This window comes from Gouania willdenowi, chromosome 15 (genome assembly GCF_900634775.1).
Source record: "Gouania willdenowi chromosome 15, fGouWil2.1, whole genome shotgun sequence".
NCBI classification, from domain to species: Eukaryota; Metazoa; Chordata; class Actinopteri; order Blenniiformes; family Gobiesocidae; genus Gouania; species Gouania willdenowi.
This window is the reverse complement of record NC_041058.1, coordinates 34,497,825-34,516,192: the sequence shown is the minus strand read 5'-3', so window position 1 is coordinate 34,516,192 and position 18,368 is coordinate 34,497,825.

The window sequence follows — 18,368 nt, the reverse complement described above, 5'->3', positions numbered from 1 at the left end:
TGGGTTTTTTCTTTTTTATTATTAGTTTTATAATTGAGATGACTTTGTTGTAAATTTTGCTATACAAATAAAGTTGAATTAACACTTGCCAGCAGAAACATATGAAATTTTCATTGGTGTTGACATTGGTGGTCTCGATTTGGAACGCCATGCCTACCCAAACCTAGTGCTCACGGTGGGTCACTGATCTCAGGTAATAATAATAATAATAATAATAATAATAATAATAATAATAACAATAATAATAATAATAATTATAATAATAATAATGATAATACATTTTATTTGTAATGCACTTTACATTTTATTCCAAATCTCAAAGTGCTACAGGATTAAAAAGAATAAATACAACACAACATATATTAAAAGACAGGACCAAAAGAGACAATAACTGTTAAAATAAGTTTCTGTAAAAAGGTGATATTTAAGTTTTTTCCTAAAAATGTCCACCGTTTGTGGGGCCCTGAGGTGGTCAGGGAGGGCGTTCCACATGCGGGGGGCAGCGGCTTCAAAGGCCCTCTCGCCCATTGTTTTGAGCCGTGTCCTGGGCGTGATCAGACGGTGCTGTTGGCCTGACCGGGTCCTGGTTGAGGTGTGTGGTGTGAGCAGTTCAGTGAGGTAAGTGGGGGTGCAGACAGTGATGGGTTTGCAGCAGGATCTTATATTCTATGCGGGACTGAATGGGGAGCCAGTGCAGTGTACGGAGGATGGGGGTGATGTGCTCATGTTTCCGCACCCTCATCAGGACCCTGGCAGCACTGTTCTGCACATACTGGAGCTTTTGCAGGCTCCTGCCAGGGATCCCGATGAGGAGTGTGTTACAGTAGTCCAGCCTGGAGGAGACAAAGGCGTGGACCAGCTTCTCTGCAGCAGGAAGGGAGAGGGAGGGGCGCAGTTTGGAAATATTACGGCGGTGAAAAAATGAAGTTTTGCAAATGGAGGTGACATGATTGTCAAAGGAGAGGTGCGGGTCAGATTTAACCCCCAGGTTTGTGACAGAGGGAGAGAGGGGAATGGTGTGTCCAGAAAATAAAGAGAACTTGGAAATGAATGGGAGATTTGAGATTGGTCTGTAATTTGACAATGGTTTAGGGTCCAAGGTGGGTTTTGTGAGGTGGGGTTTAATGAGAGCAGTTTTGAGGGAGGTTGGAACATGGCCAGTTTCTAAGTACAGGTTTATTATTTTGGTTATGAGGGGACTGATGGATTTGTTGTGAGTTTTAAGCAGAGGAGATGGGAGGGGATCGAGGTGGCAAGTGGATGGGCTAGATTTACTGATGATGTTCTCGACCTCCTGCTGCGTTGTGAGGGAGAATTGAGGTAGGTTTTGTGCGATGGGTGTTGTGGGCAGATCAAGTGATGTGCTATTAAGACATGGGAATGAGGAGCGGATATTATCAATTTTTGATGTGAAGTTATTAAGAAACCGGTTGCAATTTGTGTCTGTGTGGGTGTAGAATGAGGAGATCTGTGGTTTGAGAATGTGATTAATTGTGGAAAACAGTTTTTTGGAATGTATGTTGAAATCACCAATAACCAGAATATTTGAGTGTGCTGTGCAGAGTGAGTAAAGGAAATCGTGAAGGTCAGAGATGAAAGTTTGTTGTCTTTTGGGAGGGCGATAGATGAGGACTATTATTGCTAAAAAAGGTTTTTTGCAGCTAAAAACCAGACTTTCAAAGGAGCCCTTACTGGGCTCAGGCACGGGGAATATATCAATGCTGCTGCGATGTAAAACAGCAAGGCCCCCACCCCGACCAGTTGTACGAGCCTTATTGAGGTATTGGTATCAAGGTGGGCCGGCCGCAGACGGTGACGCGACGGGACGTGATGCTGACCAGAGGGATGTGATGGAGCTGTGGTCGCCGCATTGGGACACAAAATACCGGCGCCCTGATCCCCTATGGATGTAACGAGGGCACCACGAAAGATCCAGTTTCTGCATGGAGGCCCGGTGGTTGTATTTGAGAGCCTGGTGATGCTGTGTCGAGGTGTCCGATCACAACATGATGCGTGGTGTGTTAACTGCGAGCAGAGATCCAGGCATGTAGCGGATAATGGCAGTGACATACGCCAGGGTAATCCACAGCTTCCACAGGGATGGTGTTCCACGTACAGACATCCGCTTGAAGGTAGAGGTGATGCAGGATTCGTGGAGACTGATAGAACTCGGTGTTTGGATAGTAGCGGCTACCACCACTAGCATAGCCGCTCCAAGCAAGTGGCCATTGGGCTTGCAAACCTTCGATAAGAGAGTCCAGGGGAGGCAAGCAGCACCAAAACAACAGTCTACCCAAGGGTGAATTGATATTTTGATAATTTTTTTAAATTATAAATGATTTATTTTTCAATTTCCAATAGCCTACAGTACCTATAAGTTTGAAAGTGTCCACATTTTGTGCGTTTCATAGACAAAATGACTAAATATTGCTATTTCCTGGTACGGCTGCACAGTTACTTATTTACTAAAGCGTACACCGTATAAATGTATAAAATCATTTCAAATCATCAACAAACACATTACATCAACAACAGGACCAAAAATCTCTCTCTCAATCATACGCAGTAGAGAAAAAAAGTGCCTTTAACTTTGATTTAAAAATGTTCATGTGATGCTGACTTCAGCTCTGCTGCAGTTTGTTCCACTTCTTTGCAGCATAACAACTAAAAGCAGCATCACCATGGTTACTGTGAGCTCTGGGCTCCACTATCTGACCTGTGTCCATAGATCTGAGAGACCTGCTGGGTTCATACCTGACTAACATCTCACTGATGTATTCTGGACCAAACCCATTCACACATTTATAACCAGCAGCAGAACTTTACAGTCTCCTCTGAGGCTGACTGGGAGCCAGTGTAAAGACTTTAAAACTGGACTAATGTGTTCTGATCTCTTTGTTCTGGTTCAGACCTGAGCTGCAGCATTCTGAACCAGCTGTAGATGTTTGATGAAGACCATTACAATAGTCCAGTCTGCTGGAGATAAAAGCATGGACCAGTTTCTCCTGATCTTTCTGAGTCATTAAACCTTTCACTCTGGAGATGTTCTTTAGGTGGTAGAAGATGTTTTTGTGATAGATTTGATCTGATGCTGAATGTCAGATCTGAGTCAATCAGAACACCAAGGTTTTTGACTTGGTCTTTATCTTCTAAAGATCCAGACTCAGATACTTGCTGACAGCAGTCCTCTTTTCATTGTTACCAAAGACAATCACCTCCATCTTGTCATGGTTTAGTTGAAGGAAGTTTTCACTCATCCAGCAGTTTACTTTTTCTAAACAGTCACACAACACCTCAATGGGACCATAGTCATCTGGGTTCAGTGATAGATATAGTTGTGTGTCATCTGCGTAGCTCTGATAATCAACCTTACAGTTGTGTAAAATGTGTCCTAAAGGAAGCATATAAAGGCTAAACAGAAGAGGTCCAAGAACAGAGCCCTGAGGAACACCACAGGACATTGGTAATCTGTCAGATTCAAAGTTTACAATGCTTACAAAATAACTTTGCTCCTCCAAGTAGAACTTTAACCATTGCATTACTTTAACATTTAGTCCAACCCATGTTTGCAATCTGTGCAACAAAATTGTATGATCTACAGTGTCAAATGCAGCACTTAGATCCAATAGAATGAAAACAGATACTTTTCCTGAATCAGTGTTCAACCTTATGTCATCACTTGGTTGAAGACCACCTTCTCAATGATCTTGGCCATGAATGGAAGGTTCTGATTGGTCTATAGATAGCCAGTATAGAGGCATCCAGTGTTCTCTTTTTAACAGAGGTTTAACAGCAGCTACTTTCAGGGATTTTGGTACGGTGCCTGATTGGAATGAGCAGTTAATTATCTGACACTAATCAGTGACAATTGACTTTACAACAGTTTTAAAGAAGTTTGAGGGTATTGTGTCAAAGCAACACGTTGATGAATTCAGCTGCTGAACAGTTTCCTCTATTGTTTTTGGGTTCACTGTAATAAACTCTAACATTGTAGTTGACTCCTCCCTCAGTGGTTGAAGCTGTTCAAGCTATTTGTTATTTTGCTGTTTGTTCTGATGTTTGACCTTATTGATTGTATTTTTTCATTGAAATATACAGCAAATTCATTGAATTTTCCAGTCCACAGTAATTCAGGGGATTTTTAGTATCCATTGTGAGACTGTAGGTGGGTCATGTTTCAACCAGCAGATTGTTATCATTTTTCTTGCTGTCATTAGCAGGAGATGCAGCAAAAACCTGTAGTCCTGGGACAGATCATCAGGGAATATGTCCAGTAAAAACATCAAAGGGTCTCAGGAAAGGTTTGCTTTAAGTAGCTAATCTATTAGTCCTTTAACTTCAGTCCAAAAGTGATGCAAAATGGGGCAGTCCCAAAATATGTGTGTTTGATCACCCACAAGTCCACAATTTCTCCAGCACATACCATTACCTCAGCTCCCACAACGCAAAGACTCCAGTGGAGTCCTGAAAAATTCGATTTTAGTTTTCCAGTCAAACTCCTTCCACATTTGACTCCCCACCCCCTTATGACAACCAGAGCAAACATTTCCCCAAGTATCATCATCAAATATCATATTCAGCTCCATTTCCATTGTTTTATATGTTGTGTATTATCAGATACATCCATCAACATTTTGTGATAAATTAAAGACACTTGTTTTTTCATTACACCATTGTTTTCAATTAGATGAATGAAATGTTTTACTATGTTTGTTGGTTCTCTTCTGAGCTGATAACTCAATATTTATACAAAAAAATACACTAAAATGACAACAGAAATGCACAAAATTACACTAAAAATAACACAAAAATAAACAAAATGACTCCAGAATCACACTACAATGGCAACAAAAAATTATAATTATACAAAAAATGCACAAAAATGCAATGTTGTTTATTATTGTATTCTAGTTACTGGATTGTCATTATGTTTTGTTATTGCTAATATTATTATTATTATTATTATTGTTTAATTGTACTACTAATTACCATTATATTCTCATAATCTTTTTTATTATTTTATACAACAATTAATGGTATTTTCATTGTATTGTTAGTATTGCTATATTATCATTATATTACTTTATCACTATTTAATATTGTTTATTAGTAATATAGTTTTTTTTATCATATTATAATTACTAGATTCTTATTTTTAAATTTCTTTAGTAATTACGTTTTGATTTTGAAATCAACACAAATTAGACCAAACGAGACATGAGAGGGAGGAGCATCTGAGCAGCACGCCCACTGATACTACATACTTTTACGACTAAAAACTAACCCACTAACAAACTAACCTCTAACATGGTGTGGTGGTGGGAATCCAGCTGCTAAAGGACTCACTCAGTGTGTTCCTGTGTGCCAGTCCCAACCCTGGATAAATGGAGAGGGGCATCTTTAGTGTAAAACCCACCACTTTTCTGTGTCTCTTCTCTATGGTCGTATGTTGGACGTACATGACATGTTTACATGTAATGAATTTTGTGTTTTTCTTTGCCCAGGTAGGGTCTAAAGACAAGGGATGATCTGGTGCATTTATTATCCATTTACCTAAGTCCAGCAAACATTGGTGCAACCTTTATCTATATATCATGTGTATGTCACATGCAATTAAACCAGGGAAATCACACGCTATTTTACTTTGCACCCACAAATAAACCCCTTTATAACACTACAGAGTATGTACACCTCTTTGTACATCCAACCTTCAAACACATACTAATTTGGCCATAATTGACAACTCTACTTAAGTTCCCACAATATGAATACATACTTCCGACGGGCACTGTACTAGTATAGTTAAATGTGCAAAGGAAACTGAATGATTATTTCATTTCAACCATATAAATTCTAACTTTTATTTATTTTTTATTGCTTATATGCTTTTGTACATGTACTCTTATCATGTACCAAACAACACTATAAGTAATGAATAAGTATTTATAATGTGTACACATATATTGGCAACTTCTATCATAGTGGGGCCACAAAAATGTGTTTGTTTGATCAGAGGGTCACATGATCAACATTCATGTCATCATTAGAATAATGAGCGATCTTTGCATTAATACAGGAAAGAACAAAGAGTTTTTACCGTAATGTTGCATATTTTTCTGAGTAATTGTGTGTATTACTGTTGCTTTTTGCTCATTTTTGTAGTAGTTTTGAGTGTTTTTGGAGTATTTTCTGTTTTTATCTTTTACTGTATTTTCCTGCAATGTTGTAATTGTTTGTGTTATCTTGCTCTTGTTTTGTGTATTTTTCTGTCATTTTGTACATTTACTTTAGGGGCTGCATAACATTTGACCAAGGGCTGCATTTGGCCCCCAAGCTGCCAGTTGCTTATATCTGCACTAGTACATGTTGTATTGATGTATTTTTCTATTATGGCGTGCCATAGTTGCTATCAGTGAACATGACCGTAAATGGAGTCAGTCGAAAACGCAAGGCATGATGGGAAATGTTTCAAGGCAGTCATGAATAGGCTTGGGCATAAGCTTACCTTCTAGCTGAAGTGCTAAAATCAGGAGCCTGTGATGACAGAATTAGCTTACTTGCTAAATGCATTGCCGGTCCACACTAGGGGTGTAAATCACCAGCTTCATCACGATACGATACAATGTCGATATGTTTTGGATGGACCTCACTGCACCTCTCACTGCACCTCTCACTCCACTTCTCACTGCACCTCTCACTGCACCTCTCACTGCACCTCTCACTGCACCTCTCACTCCACTTCTCACTGCACCTCTCACTGCACTTGCACTTCTCACTGCACCTCTCACTACACCTTGCACCTCTCACTGCACCTTGCACCTCTCACTGCACTTCTCACTGCACCTCTCACTCCACTTCTCACTGCACCTCTCACTCCACTTTTCACTGCACCTCTCACTGCACCTCTCACTCCACTTCTCACTGCACCTCTCACTCCACTTCTCACTGCACCTCTCACTGCACCTCTCACTCCACTTCTCACTGCACCTCTCACTGCACCTCTCACTCCACTTCTCACTGCACCTCTCACTGCACCTCTCACTCCACCTCTCACTGCACCTTGCACCTCCCACTGCACCTCTCACTGCACCTTGCACTTCTCACTGCACCTCTCACTGCACTTCTCACTGCACCCCTCACTGCACTTGCACTTCTCACTGCACCTCTCACTGCACCTTGCACCTCTCACTGCACTTGCACTTCTCACTGCACCTCTCACTGCACCTTGCACCTCTCACTGCACCTCTCACTGCACCTTGCACTTCTCACTGCACCTCTCACTGCACTTGCACATCTCACTGCACCTCTCACTGCACTTGCACTTCTCACTGCACTTGCACTTCTCACTGCACCTCTCACTGCCTCTTGCACCTCTCACTGCACCTTGCACCTCTCACTGCACCTCTCACTGCACCTTGCACTTCTCACTGCACCTCTCACTGCACCTTGCACTTCTCCTGCACCTCTCACTGCACCTCTCACTGCACTTTCAGCTGTAATGTATAGTTTTTGAAATGATATCATTGCAGAATCAGAGGTATTTATACTGTATCTAAGGTTTGGAATATTGTATTTGCTATTGTTGAATGTTGTGTGTTAACATTCGTAAATAATACCAAACAATCCATAATTTTGTTGGGAGGTATAGGTTGTCTGTTAAGAAAATGTAAGCTTTGTGGAAATGTGTTCACTGACTGCATCATGTGTGAAAACAACAAGAAATGTGTGAATAGTATGGCCACAAAAGACCGACGCTGTAGTAATTGTGTTTAGAGTTTTGAAAATGTGACAGCTGGTTGGACAAACGCTTGTTAGCGACAGAAAAAAAACTGTAACTGATAACACTAGAAACTAAGTAATCACACTTTTACAATTAATATTCAATAATTATAACGTTTTATGTTTACGCGATCATCAAAATTGGTTCCTTAACCCAATTGGTCTGTAATGCTGCTGAGTAAACCTCATACACACACACACACACACACACGCACACACACACACACACACACACACACACACACACTCAACTTTTGTCATGTTCATTATTTGCCAGTTTAAACTAATTGTTCCAAAATTAACACTTTGACCCCTTTGTTTTTTACCACTAGTTCTGTCTGTTTTTATCCACTCTAATTTGCAACTTTTAACCATTTTCTGTGGTTTTCAAAATCCCATTTGACCACCTTTTCAACCATTTTTGGTCACTTTGAACCCATTTGTTTCTGATTCATTAGTGGTGAAATAACTGATGCATTTTTGTGTTCATTTTTTACTTTTTCATGTAATCATTACTGCAATGACGTCATCAGGATAATTTAAATTAGGGTAATTACACTTTTATTTTGACATACATTTTTGTTAAACAATGTGTTTCTTTTTTATTATTCATTACGTTTCCACAGTTAAAAACTGATATTTTCCAAAAAAAAAAAAAAAAGATGAAATATTTTTTTTAAAAAAAAAGCTGTATTTTAAATCATTTATGTGGAAAATGCAGAATTGGGAAGAAAATTTTATTTTTTTAGAGGTTCTCAACCTTGGGGTCAGGACCCCATTTAGGGTCTTATTTTCACCTTTTTTTCTGTAACAACACCAAAGTTTTAACTTTTAACCTATTTTCATCACTTTTTCTTGCAATATTTCACTCTTTGAAATGTTTTTTTTGCTACATTACACCCATTTCTGACACAATGTAATGTCTTTTCTGCACATTTATTACCACTTTCTAGACATGTTCAGCACTTATAAACCCTTTACACTACGTTTCCACCTAATGTCACATATGTTTTTTGTTGTTGTTTTTTTTTAAGCAGAACTGAGTAAATTTTTTACCTTAATAAATCCTTCTCGTAGTCCCTCTGAGGGTACTACACGTGTTTATGGGGTGATTGGAGGGTCTTTATCTCCCCCTGTTGTCTCTGGCCAGAAAACCACGCTTGCAACTTTCCCTGCCTCCGACACGGTACCAGTCTCTAAGCGCAAGTTACTTAGCTCTGCTTTAATTCCAAATATGCAAATAGTACAAGGCTGATTGCTGTCTAACAAATTAATTGCACAATATTGAATACAATATAGAATTGAAGATTTTGCGGAAGCAAAATAATAATGAAGAATAGAAAAAAAAAATAATGACATTCAAAATGGAGTGAGAAGAAGCAAGGCTTTATATAAAAAAAATCTCTTCCTCACCCTCCGGGCGGTCTCTTTTTTCCTCCAAGCTCGGGTCCTCTACCAGAGGCCTGGGAGCTTGAGGCTTCTGCGCAGTATCTTTGCTGTTCCTAGAACTGTACTTTTCTGGACCGAGATGTCTGATGTATTTCCTGGGATCTGCTGGAGCCACTCCTCCAGTTTGGGGGTCACTGCCCCGAGTGCCCCAATGACCACGGGCACCACTTCACCCTCCAGGTTTTCTCCAACTCTTCTCTGAGCCCCTGGTATTTCTCTAGTTTCTCGTGTTCCTTTTTCCTGATGTTGAAGTCGCTTGGTATTGCTGTGTCGACCACAACGGCTTTCCTCTGCTCTTTGTCCACCACCACAATGTCTGGTTGGTTCTCCATTACCATTCTGTCCGTCTGGATCTGGAAGTCCTACAGGATCTTAGCTCGGTCATTCTCTACCACCTTTGGAGGTGTTTCCCACTTTGACCTTGGGGTTTCCAGCCCATACTCTGCACAGATGTTCCTGTACACTATACCAGCCACTTGGTTATGGCGCTCCATGTAAGGTTTCCCTGCCAGCATCTTACACCCTGCAGTTATGTGCTGGATTGTCTCATTGGCCTCTTTGCACAGTCTACACCTGGGGTCTTGTCTGGTGTGATAGATCTGGGCCTCTATTGCTCTGGTGCTCAAGGTTTGCTCCTGTGCAGCCATGATGAGTGCCTCTGTGCTGTCCTTTAGTCCGGCTCTGTCTAGCCATTGGTAGGATTTCTTGATATCCGCCACTTCAGTTATGTTTCGGTGGTACATCCCGTGTAGGGGCTTGTCCTCCCATGATGGAACCTCCAGCACCTCATCTTCTGTTCCCCATTGTCTGAGACATTCACTGAGCACGTCATCTGTTGGAGCCTTGTCCTTGATGTACTTATGGATCTTGGATGCTTCATCCTGGATAGTGGCTCTCACACTCACTAGTCCTCGTCCTCCTTCCTTCCGGCTAGCGTACAGTCTCAGAGTGCTGGATTTGGGGTGGAACCCTCCGTGCATGGTTAGGAGCTTTCGTGTCTTAACATCTGTGGTCTGTATCTCATCCTTTGGCCAGCTTATTATTCCTGCAGGGTATCTGATTACTGGCAGGGCGTAGCTGTTTATTGCCCGGGACTTGTTCTTGCCATTGAGCTGGCTTCTTAGGACCTGCCGTACTCCTTGGAGGTATTTGGCCGTAGCCGCTTTCCTTGTCACCTCTTCGAGGTTGCCATTTGCTTGTGGGATTCCGAGGTACTTGTAACTGTTCTCAATGTCTGCTATTGTTCCTTCTAGGAGTGAGACCCCTTCTGTGTGGACGACCTTCCCTCTCTTAGTCACCATCCGACCACACTTCTCTAGTCCGAATGACATCCCAATGTCTGTACTGTATATCCGGGTGGTATGGATCAGTGAGTCGATGTCTCGCTATATATATATATATATGTCAGGTTCTGTTTATTTTAACCCTTGGGTCCTCTTTTTTTCTGTCTTTGTTTATTTGGTTTGTGTTAACTCTCGTCTGTGTTTCAGGGATTCCTGTTTGTGGCTCCACCCCTCAGTGATGTCTGTGTGCTTGGTTGGTGATTGATTAGCTCCCTCGTGTTTTCACCCAGGTGTGGCCCATTCCCAATCAGGCCTCCTCCACTATTTAGCTGAGTGTTTGGACACAGTATGACTGTGGGATCATTGTCAATGTTAAGGTGTGTGTTGTTGTCAGGTTGTCTCCCTACTGTTCCTGCTCCCCTTTGGATTAAAATTTTTGTTTTGTGATTTGAGAATAAAACATGGACTTGTTCCAAGAACGCTATGCAGTGATCCTGCCTCCTTCTCTCTCTGCATTTGGGTCCTCACCAACACCAAACCATAACAATATATATATATATATGGAGGGGAACTCTGCCTTGCCCTGTAAGTGACGTGGCAACACCCCTCCTTCGGACGTAGTCTCGGACCCCCGTGCTGGCCTATGTTTTGCATTTTCAGGGGACCCTGAGCCTGTGACCAGAGGGATCTACCGCCTTGGGACAAGAGAGAGTGGAGGACCTGGGCGTAGCTGCACATTGCACTTTATTGTGGACAGTGACTTTTTCCCCTATTTTATTTGTTCCTTAGCCCACATCGTTAATGGATTTTAGCATACATTGATTTTAATTTGTGGGCATTTTAATCTGTTTTACCTTAATCTTTTTAATAAATTTGTGACTTCTGCAGTTGCTGTCCTCCTTGGTAACTAAGAGGTGCTCACACCCGGTCGCTTTACTCTCCCTCCATAAACATTTGGTCAATTCACTGTTCTTCAAACTTCCCCAGCAACACCCCACCCCCATTACATATATAGCTTTTGAAGTTATGTTCCCCTCTTCATTGATAACCTCCTTCCTGATTCCTAAATACTTTTTTATGTTTTCTGGTAATTGTCTGTTTTTTTGCCTAATACATGATGATTGCTGTTTGGTAAGATACTGCAGTGGCTGAGAAGTCCAAAACACATTTACAAATATCACAACTCTTTAACAAATGACCGCAACACTTTTATAAATGCCACAACAAATTTACAATTTTGAAAACAAATATACATAAAAATCTATAAAAAATACACATGTTTAACAAATGCTGAGAAAGATTTACAAAGGCACGTTGTAATTTTAAAATTGTTTCCATTATTGGTTTATTAGTTTTGACCTTTTGCAAAATTGTTGGAGTAGTTAATTTATTGCAGTAATTTGTTATTTTGTTGCGGTCATTTGTAAATGTGTTGCGGTTGTTATTGTGTTGTGAAATCACAAGTGAAAAGGGGGGATTATTTTCAAAATAAAATACTCTGTGTTCAAGGCAGTAATTCCATCCATTGACGGAGGTTACCCCTGTCAGAGGAAAACACTGACCTTCCGGGACCTCCAGGGGGCCCACTTCACATATTTGTAGTCGAGAAGACCAGACCTTTCCGTTGATACCACGCTTGGCCGGATGCGAGCACTTTCTCAGTCTCGTCTCGGACTCGGAAGCATTTTGACTCGGTCTCGTCTCGGACTCGGGATTTTCCCTCAAAACCGTTGGAGACCAGCACTAATTCCTGCTATTTTTAAACTTTTTTATAATGTGATAATAACACAGAGAAGAACGGGGAAAAATAATCTTTTTTATTCTTTAATCCACCCTGTATAATGACCACAACCTTCCTTAATGTGACTGAGTGACATGTGTGTGACACAAGCAGGAGAGAGAGGCGGAGCTAACCATGTCCGCTAACTTGTTGGTTGTGAAATTTGGTTTCACAAATCACAAAAAATACATTTGTAAAAGCACAACTCTGTGGTGTGTAGGTGACCAGACATGTTATTTATTGGCAGAAATGCTTTTAAACACTTGCTGTACATTCAGCTGACATAAAAATCTTGTTTTCAAATATGTAGAATAATTGTGAATCTATCAGTGGCAGTAGTAGTTTTAATGTTTTAGTTAATTTTTTGTAGGCACCTTTTTTGAGTACAGAAAAATGTACTCAGAGTAAAAGTTACTTTGTTTTATTTGTTGTTTTTGTTTTTTGTTTTTTGTTTTGGGGGGGGGGGGGGGGGGCATCTCTCCCATGCAATAAAAAAGTACAAAGATGTGTATAAAGTTAAGAAAACTTATTAAAAAAAAAAACACCTTTTCAAAATAACGTGCATGAGAACAAGACATGGTGTGGCTAACCTGGATAAATAAAATAAAATAAATGTCAATTTGATGAGGTAGGTGTTTGTGTCAATACATCCAATGTGTCAGAGCATCCAATAAAACATTTTCCAGTAAGAGAATAAATCCCATCTTCAGAAATCTCTGAAATATGCATTTAAAACAAACTGTAATGAACAGATTACATTGATTATGCATAAACTGTTTATAAACATCAAAAAAAAACATTCAAAAAATGCTAAATGGGATTATGAGAGGTGCTTGTGTCAGAGCCAGTGTTGGGAACATTACTTTAAAAAAGTAGTTATAGCTACTCACTACTTGATCCAAAAAGTAACTGAGTTAGTAATTTAATTACTCTATAATAAAAGTAACTCATTACCAAGGAAAGTAACTATTTGTGTTACTGTAAAAAATAAATAAATAAATAAAAAGTTGCTATATGTCAGATAAGTAATTTTTTAGATGCGTGAGGTGCTTCATTAAATTAGAGTTGTTTACAACAGATGTGGACAAAGTCTTCTCTCCTGGATATAATGAACACTTCACATGTACGTTCTTGTCTTTGACCATAATTAATATAAAGTAACGTTCAGTAACGATAACAGCGTTGTAACGGCATAAAAAGTAATTAGATTACCCCGTTACTGGAAGAAGAAAAAACAAAAATCTGTTACCTAACACCGTTATTCCAAACACTGGTCAGTGCAGACATTTACAACTAACAGAACCGTTCTTCAGGGGCCTCATTTATAAACAATGTTTGGGACTCATGAAAAAAAAAAATGTTTCCACCTCCACTGCAGCTCTGACCCTGCCGTACGCACAAAATCATGAGAAACTCCGCCCCCAACAGGAGAAGGATGAAATTAAAGACAACTCTGTGAAAGTAATATAGTTGTGTGAAATAATCGAACATTGCACATTTCACAACACATATCATATGAAGGATCATAACATAATCACTAGAGCGAACATGGGTTCGTCTGTGAACGTTCACATTTACAGACCTTAGAGTCACTGTTAGCTTATCAATAAACAGGAAGAGATTCATCACCTTTATAATAAGTGCTGACTAGGCACTGGGAGTGAGGTCCAAGGCCAAGACAGGCTGACTTGATAATAATGTATCATGTTTTTCTGCAGTCAGTGTCTTCTCCTCGTCCTTCTCTCTCTGCTCTGTTTCAGGTGAAGCTGATGATGTCACTTCCTGATCTGTGGTTCACAGCTCAACTAGTCTGGAACACTCTGATGTTCTATCTCTCTATCCTGTTCTGTTGGTCCTTCTGTCCACTAACCACAACCAGTCCACGCAGATGGCTGCCCACTGTCGCTAAATGCTTGTTCTGTTACGGGGCGGGTAAGAGCTTAGGGGCAGATGACAAAACACGGAGACAGAACCTCTTGTTATGAATTTTATATTTTGATAAGCGCATTGAGATGACTTTGTTGTAAATTGCACTATACAAATAAAGAAGAATTTAATATATTTGACAAAAAATAAGGATTATATTAATAATAATAATAATGATAATGATCATTATTATTATTATTATTGTAATTATAATCACATGATCATTGTGCAAAACTGTTGAACAATTGGCTGCAACACCTGCAGCTGTTATAAAAAGGAATGTGCACACAATGCGTAAAGACGGACAGTGGCTTATCAGGCACTGATGTACGAGGTGCACGGGAGACTCTGGAGGGAGAGGATCTACATAGACCAGAGAAATCTATAGGCAGGACCAGGACCACCCCATGAGGGTGAGGTGCAGTGGAAAACAAGGTGCTGCGGAGCCCCGGCCTGCACTCACCACCAAGGGACTGATGAAAAATATGGTTTTACTTGAAAATAAATATTGTAATTTATGTTAGCGTGCCGGATTTATTTTATTCTGCAACAGAAACTATTTCAAATGTAGCAAAGAACTGTTACTTGAAACCAAATGTAAGTAAAAGTAAAATTACAGATTTTAGAAAGTACTCAAAAAAGTAGAAGTACACAAAAAAGCTACTCAATTACAGTAACGAGAGTAAATGTAATTCGTTACTTTCCACCCCTGGTATCAGCGGACAGGTTTTTTTTTTTTTTTAACTTTGTGAATAGTCCTTATTGCTCTTTTCTGCAGAATAGTAAGTGACTGTAATGAAGTTTTGTAATTCCCAAATCTCAGCACAGTAATGTAAATAAGACCAGTGAACAGTAGAGTGTGCAAAGAGAATTATGATCCAATAATTATTTTGCTTTGTATATGACTGCAATGCTTCTTGAAACTGTACATGTTTGATGTGTGGTTTCCAACTCATCTACTGTAACCCCAAGAAATGTATTTTCATTCACTCTTTTAAATTCAACCCCATCTAATTCTAATCACACCTTTGTGTTCTCTGTGCTTTTGCCAAACAACATGAACTTAGTCTTACTTACATTTAATGATAATTTATTCTGGTCAAACCATATCTTTAGTTTTTTTCATTTCCTCGTCTATAACTGTTTACACTTGTTTAATGTTTTCTCCTGAACCAAATGTATTTATATTATCGGCAAAACTGACTAATCTTAACCACCTAAATACTTTACACATCCTTGATATACAAGATAAACAATTTGGGGCCCAATACTGACCCCTGGGGGACCCCGCAAGCAATATCCAAATATCCAGAGCAGTGTGATGTTTATCTGTTAACCCTAAACTCTGAAAATAGTTAGTTTTTCCAAAAATGCATCAATTCTATTGTTGAAAAGCGTTTCCAATATTTTGGAGAATTGTCGCAGGTGTGTAGTTTGTAAAGTTGTGCTTGCTCCCAGTTTTGTATAGAGGAATAACCTTAACAATTTTCATCTGTTTTGGAAAAGTACCAGTTTGAAAAGATAAATTGCAGATGTTTGCAAATGGCTTTGATACCCCCTCGATGACCTGTTTAATAAATAATAAATCAATGCCATTGCAGTCTGTAGATGTTTTATTTTTACACTTTTTTACTGTTGATAATTTCATTTTCCTCTTTTGCTTTCAGGAATATTGACCCATTATTAGGGATGTATCGATTCATTCAACTCCCAATACAATTTGATTCACGATACTGGGTTCACGATACGATTCTCTCACAATTTATTTTACAAAATGGGAATGTAGACAAATTATTATTGTAAAATATTCCTGTACTATTTTCCTTTTATTTTTCATTGTCAAAATAATCCCTTGATAAACTATTCAAAACAATGCAATATAACTAAATAAATAAAGGAATAATACAAATGAAGAAGATGCCTATTAATTTAAATTCTGGTTCTATAGTAAACAATGCAAAACTGCATAATAGTTCTTTTTCTTTCTAAAAGTGCAACTGAAAATGTATTTTGTGCTTTAACAATTGGACTTAAAAAAAAAAAAAAACAGTGTTTGCCCTGTATTTAGGTCAGATATTTATTTGGACCAGCAGAGGGCGCTGGTAACCCAGTGGTTGGTTGGCATGCAGAAATTCTGTGCAGTTAAGAAGAGATGCTATGCTAGCAGACTGAGCTAATAGAAAAACGTGACTTTTACAGATATTCACGTAATATTAGAGATATTCTTTCGGTGCTAAAGAGGTAATGAATCATTTATGAACATGTTTAAAAGTAGAAGGCGACCAGAAAGAAAGTAGTAGCAGATTCCGCCCGCCGCCTCAGCATTTGAACAAGAGAAGGATAATAATGCTGTTTAAAAAAAGTATTGCGATTCAATTTTCAGAAATTCAATATCAACCGTGATACCTATGAATCGATTTTTAACTGCCTTACGTTACATCCCTACCCATTATTGTCACTCTAACCTCTTTTTACCATATTTCATGCATATTTTTGCCATTTTAACCACATTCACCATCTGTCATGCCCATAATCTGCCAGTTTAAACTATTTGTTCCAATATTGACACTTTTAACCCTTTTTCACCACTTTTTCTGTCCATTTTTCCCACTTTTATTTGGAACTTTTAACAAATTTCTGTGGTTTTTAAAATCCCATTTCACATCCTTTTCCACCACTTTTGGTCACTTTATACCATTTTATTTCTGATTAAAACAAGGATTTCCATCTTTAAGATGACTATATACCATGGCCCAAAACATAATAATATGTAATAACTTCCTGGATAACAGTGGATATATTTGGGGGTTGTGGGCTGAACAGGTTGAGAACCACTGGTTCAGTGGAGGACTGAAGGACCAATGGCTGACGTACAGTCAATGAATTCAAGCCAACTGCTTTGTCTTCACACTTTAAAGAATACAAACCAACTCTTTGTCTGTGATGATGAGTTGTTTCCCACTCTTTGACCTTTTCTTTTCTTTTTTCTCCGGCCGTTCCTTTGAAGCGCTCTGGTCCAGGTCAGGGAACAAAAGCTTTGTCCTTCCAGGAATGTTGGCATGCTCGCTGCCTTTCAGAATTTCTCATTTAGACAAACCTCCATTCAACGTTCCACAAGAATGTTAGCGGTTCTTTCCATGATAGTTTGAGAAGTGGGGAGGATACATGCTAATCCCCTTAATCTGGCCTTTCTCCCGCATGCATCCACAGTGAGGCAGAGACCCTAGAGGCTAATCCTGTCAGAGCAACAAAGGCATTAAAGGTTTACACTGAGCAGGGGAGCTGCTACTCACTCCTTTGTCTCACTTTATGTTGCTTTGCTGCTCCTCAGAGGGATTTGAAGGTAAAGTTGGCCAATGTTTTAGTGACGAGCAGAGCAGAGAGTGACTGACAGGCTGAGACGATTACTGGACATTTGGGTTCCCAATCAATCATGGCAGGAGATCCATATGAAGTTCTTTAAAGTTATTTAAAGAGAAATAATGGATGGAAATTAACACTGAGAAATGCTTTTTTATATGCATGAATACACTTTCATTATTAGTTTTTCCAAATTACAAACAAGATCACTCAGAGAGCTGGATTCTGAAGTGTTAGATCTGCTCTTTTCCAGATGTTGTCAGTGATCCTGATCATTCACACTTTAAAACAGTGGTTCTCAACCTGTTTAGCCAGCTACCCCCAAACTAAAGGTTCCAGGGACCGGGGACCCCCACTGTAGTCAACAAAATGATGGTCCATTGTTCTATGAATCTGTGATAACCACATTTATTTATTCATCTGAATAATATCCACTGTTATCCAGGAACGTTTAATATTATTATAGTCATCTTAAAGATGGAAATCATGGTTTTAATCACTAATAAAATGGTTCAAAGTGACCAAAATTGGTGGAAAAGTTGGTGAAATGGGATTTAAAAAACCACAGAAATTGGTTAAAAGTTGCAAATTAGAGTGGATAAAAACAGACAGAAAATGTGATAAAAAAAGTGTCCAAAGTGTCAATAATGGAACAGTTAGTTTAAACTGGTAAATAATGGGCATGACAAAAGGTGAATGTGGTTAAATTGGCAAAAAATGGGGAAAAAAAAAAAAAAATTGGCTGAAATTGTTCGAAAAATATTCTTAGTTTCTTGCGTCCCCAAATGGGG